General features: G+C 32.7%; 1 long non-coding RNA gene across 1 annotated transcript; it reads left to right on the top strand.

Annotated features, from left to right (window-relative positions):
* The first annotated feature begins 4,628 nt into the window (after positions 1 to 4,628).
* Positions 4,629 to 5,087, top strand: LOC149568523 (uncharacterized). Its single transcript, XR_016361688.1, has 2 exons — positions 4,629 to 4,693; positions 4,793 to 5,087. It is a non-coding gene; the product is annotated as an uncharacterized LOC149568523 (long non-coding RNA).
* The last annotated feature ends 443 nt before the right edge of the window (positions 5,088 to 5,530 follow it).

Raw genomic sequence — 5,530 nt, 5'->3', positions numbered from 1 at the left:
CTTATCTCTTAGCTATTTAGCTCCACTGGAAAATCTAGTAAATATGAACAATACCCAGCCTAACATGAGAAATACTAAACAAGTAAAACTACAGGGAGTAATGGAATTGCATCACATGACATCTCATTTTATACCTAGTATATCGTGAATCGTAGATGTATTTAACTTAGAGGAGCATAAGAGCAACATTAACAAATAAAACTCTTGAAATTAGTTGGATTAGAGAATAAGGTAACATATCAATCTATTATATTATTATATTGATTGTAATTAATAAATAAATTACAAGTATGTATGTATATATATTATGAACAAATTACTATATAAATAAATCGCTTCATGCTTTTTCATAATATGAATTAAAAGAATCATTACTATTAATCAACTAATTCAAATTCACAAACTATCCCTTATAATTCAAACTTTACAAATACCAACTACTTAATTAAATGTAAAAGAAGCTATTTACTCGATTTTCCACTAGATCTAAATAGCTAAGGGATGAGAAAGAAGATATCAATTAGAGGAGTGATTAATTTGAATATGAAGAATAGATAATCAATAAGATCAAAATGGGAAAACAACATCATATATTAACATACAAGAATTAGATAGGGTAATAAGAGAAAGTAGGGATAACTAGTGTTAGATGATTAAGACTAGAAAATAGGCGATGGATTGAGATGGTGCCACAACACAGAACGTGGCCCATCAAGAGAAAACATTTTTGATGGCCAAATAAGAACCATGACAACACAAGGATACAAGGGAATTATTGATTTCCTTAAGAGTTAACTTGGAGAAAATGAGTAAGAGTAGAGAGCATATTTCTCAATGAACAAATATTTGACCATGTAACAAATAATTGCAATAAACAAAGCATAATGATGTCAAACAAAAATCTGCAGTGAAAATTGCAAGCCCACAATCCACAATCTACTTGAATAATTGAACTTATAAAAGTACAAGTCAGGCTAAACCATCAAATCTTTTTGAAGCATCTCCAAGTTTGAGCTGGATTGAACAATCTAATGGAATAGAAAGTCCCTATTTGATATAAATACACAAATCTTCCTTAAAAAGTAAGAAGTTGCATGGGAATTGATGATAAAATCATAATGATACTAAAATCAAACAAACTACTGCAAAATATGGAGAAAATAGAAAAAGAGGTTAAAGTAAATCAGACACATCCTTAGAAGGGCAAGGCCTCAATGTTGTGTTGTTGGCATTCCTCGTGCAATGTGATGCAAGGGTTGCGCGATATGATGCAAAGATTGCATGACATTGCGAAGCTGTGCACGAAGCAATACAAATCCTCTCGCATAGTTAGGCAAGGTCTCGTGTGGAGAAGCAAAGTCTCATGCCAGACTACAGATCAATGTCTCCTCGCATGAAAAATAATGGGCATTTTGGCTTGGCTGAGGAAAGTTTGGAAGTTGGTTTTGGACACCCTACTAGGTTCCACACCTTCCTAGTTCAAAACATATTTTCTATGGAGTTTAAAATATGTCATTTAAGTATAAATTGACATATTTTAATATATTCTTAAGAAATATTTTAATATATGTGAGGATTCATTTGAGATAGGTCCAGAGCTCTCCGAGTTAAGATAAATATTTTGAGAAATTTTAGGACTTCAAAAGTTTAGACTTCGCCAAATTTCAGGGCTTTAGGATTTTAGACTTAACAAAATTTCAAAAGTGAGGTTGTAACTTTGAGCCCTTGTGCTGTGTATGACCATTGTTGGTCTCTACTTGTAATTCTTGATTATGTTGTAACTAGTGGAAATGGACTTGTTTGTCTAACCATGCTAGGAGCTTTTACTTTGGGTTTGAAAGAGAACATCCTCTTGTATAATCTCATAATTCATGTGATCTTTGGTTTGTGAGTTATGGTTTAGTGCTTGGAGATCCTTGCAAGTGTTGTAAGACTTCCGTTGGTGTAGGTCAATATGTGATTTTAGCCATGTTCCCTATTCTTATCACCTTGTTTTGATGTTTCATTATTGTATATGATTACTTTATGTTGTTGATTTAATAACTTATCTTAAGAAAAAAAAATTATTCAGTGCACATTTTATCCTTGTGTTCCAAGGATCTTTGGGTGGGGCATTACAATATGCATCTGTTATTAATATTATTTTGATTCCAAATGACTTCAACTAATCCAAGGTTGCAATGAAAATATCACTTTATTAGGTATCTGAAAAATGGGTAGTGACATTCTTCCCCCTTTAATTAATGTGTTTTCTTCAATGCATTAATCAAAATTTTCAATCATATCCCAAAAAAATAAAAAAGGTCACTCTTGACATTGTGAATGAACCGAAATGATTGTGAATATATATGTATGAGTATAATATGAAGTAGATATGAATTATCCACTAATGCAGTCAATTCTATGTAATACCAAGGTATGGTAAGCAAGCAAAGGTATGTGTGTGCATTGTTGTGATTTTAAGGTATTGTACAACTTATTTGAAAGCATTGAGATAAGGGAATAGTTGATTTTTAATTGAATTGATTTATGATGTAATGTGGACTAATATTTTGTTGACTAGTGAATGTGCACATCAACCTTGACTCTTGTAGACTTTTCCTCATTTTATGGTAATTTTTGATATGACACTCATTTTAGGTTGCAATCCTTACACTTATTAGCATATTTTTGAACTTAGCATTGGGTATGTACACCAAGTTGTGGTGCCAAAAAGGTGACAACCCTTTTTTTTCAATTTTCAATAGCGTGTAAATAGTTTTAAAAAATCAAAATCTTATAAATGGGCTACATACCTGCAGCCCATTCATTTTAACTCTTTTTTTTGCCCTCTCCTCATAGCAACACGTACACGAATTGTAGAAAATCAAAGTTTTCACCACCTACCTTGCCAATGTGCCTCTTCGCCAATGAAATACAATATCACAAACATGTTGTATGTAATCTAAATTTCATTTTGCATTGTTTGATATGTTTTTTATATTTTTTTGTAGGTTTTTTATATTGTTTTGCAGGGTTTTTATAAATTTTCTTTAGATTTGTTTATTTATTTAGATTTCAATTAATTTTTTATTAGAAAATGTCAATAATCAACCAAAAAATCCCCAAGAAACTCAAAACCCTCAAGAAAATCAATACCAAAACCCTCCCCAAGAAGAAGAACAAATTTTGCAAATTAAACCAATTGAAAGACTTCCACCTGGCACACAAGAAAATATAATAAATGAAATAGAAAGAGGCAAAACAAAATTAGAAGGACTCATTGGTTGGTTGAAAGAATCTAGACTAACCAATCCAATGAGGGCTCAATTGGCATTGTCCCTCGAATCCATTAAGACCTAGATAGCTTCAATTAGTGGTTAGTTAGATGTTTGGTGGGTTAAGAGGGATGAAAAAAAAGGATTTTATGCAAATAAGTTGTCATATCAAGATGTTAAAAAAAAAAGAAATACCAAAAGGAAGAATATGTGCATTTTTTAGAAAACCTGGTGAACAAAATACTATTAGAGAGGGTACTAAATGGTTCCCCATCCATTGGTGCATACGCAATGCTATTATAAATTATTTTTGGGATAGATGGTGGATGGTTTTTGATGCCCCTCCTTGCAACAATCACGAGATCCCCATGTATTTTTTAAAGAAATTGTATTGTGAGTTTGTCCTTGGGGAGATCCCCAATTATTTTGATATATTAGACTCCCAACGTAGAGGTGGGGGTTCATCATTTAAAAGGCCAGGGGTAGGTCGTGACCCTAATGTAGTTAGGGCACCTGTGGTCATGCCACAGGGTGAGCATGTGACTATTCCTTTAGTTGTGAAGGAACATGTAGAGGCCAACGCTCTAGGGACCATTAATGCTTTAACACAAACCCTCATCCATTGCATGAGTCCATTAGTTAAGGGGGAGCCTTCAGTGCACCACGATCACATGTGCACATCATGTGGATCCTTATTCACATTTAGCACTCATGCTAGAGATGGTGCAGATGATGAGCTTGTCACTGATTAGTTCCTGAATGACACATTTGGCATTGACACACAAGTAAATTACAATTATAATTTACTAATTTGATCACATTTCATATGTATAATGAATGATTAATTAATTAGCATCTATTGACATTTTTCAAAATTTAGGGTTAGAGTGTTGGCAGGCCTAGTAGCGATCCCCTGGCTCCATTTTTTGCCTCGTCCATGAGTCTAGAGGTATGTGTCGATTTAATCATTTAAATTAATACATATATATTATTAAGTAATCATATTAAGGATTGACAAAAAAAATTATGCATGTGCATCAGCTCTCTAAAAGACAGTCAAATTTTACTATAGACTCAGAGCATAGACATCATACGAGCTTCGTAGAGGTACATTTGTTTCATGTTAATTTAATTCATTTAATTATATTTGTTTCATGTTGCATGTTACATGTCACGTGTATTGTATGACATGCAGCTCATGACATCTCATCTCCGACAGTCCGTCGATCATGGAGTGGCTGCAACTATGGCTGGTTCACAGCCATTGACTGAGGCATGAAAGAATTTTATTGGTTTTATTTTTTGTTTATTATAGTTAGTATCAGAATTTCTAATGTTATTTATAAGTGATTATATTGATTCAATTGTTGTAGGGTCTTGTCACACCTAATCATCCACGAGCGTTCGAGGTGGACTTGTAGAGTGACTATATGATGGTAGTAAGAAAATAATTAACTTTGTGTGTACATATATTTGATTTCAATGTATAATAATTATTCATTCATTTCTACTTTGTTTGTATCAACTTGAGTTAGAGAAGAGCCTCAACAAGAGGACAAGAAAGTGTGTGAAGAGGACCCTATCATCACCACCATCTCTCTCCACACGATGACCAAAGGCCTCTAGAGATTTGTTTCCTTCCCCTCGTGGGAAGGAGAAGATATAGTTGATAGACATGTACGTGTATAGGCATCATCAGACATATATGTTGGATTTTATGTCAGTGGACATATTCGATATACATTTGATGTATATATGACATTTATTTGATGCATGACATTATTAGACATATGAAATTATTGGTTAATATATGATATGTTTGTTCATGTATGACATTAAATTAGATATATTCGTGTATGACATTAAATTAGATATCTTCATGAATGACATTAAATCCAATACCTAATCAATTTGAAACTTTGATAGAATATTGATTAATAATAAACTTTATCACTGTTTAAGCATAAGTTTATCATTTGCAATATGTCATCTTCAAATGATTTATGATCTTGTTCATGTTTAAAGTTTTCCTTCTTTGTCATTTTTTTATCAAGTTTAATTCAATACCTAACCAGTTTGAATTTTTGATACAATATTGATCAGCAATAAATTTTATCAGTGTTAAAATAGCTATTTTATCCCCTTCATTATGTTTTAACTTGGTGTGGGGCCTTGTGTTATCTCCTAGCTTAGGGGAGTGGAGGAGTAAGGTTCCATGGTTGGGTGGAAAGTCTTTTATCCATTGAGTATTTTTCTAGAGTTTTTCAAGAGCC

The sequence above is a fragment of the Cupressus sempervirens genome, chromosome 3 (genome assembly GCF_028749045.1).
Source record: "Cupressus sempervirens isolate cs-2001-9-10 chromosome 3, ASM2874904v1, whole genome shotgun sequence".
Classification (NCBI taxonomy): domain Eukaryota; kingdom Viridiplantae; phylum Streptophyta; class Pinopsida; order Cupressales; family Cupressaceae; genus Cupressus; species Cupressus sempervirens.
The sequence above is the reverse complement of the archived record's forward strand: the minus strand, read 5'-3'. Positions and strand labels throughout refer to the sequence as shown.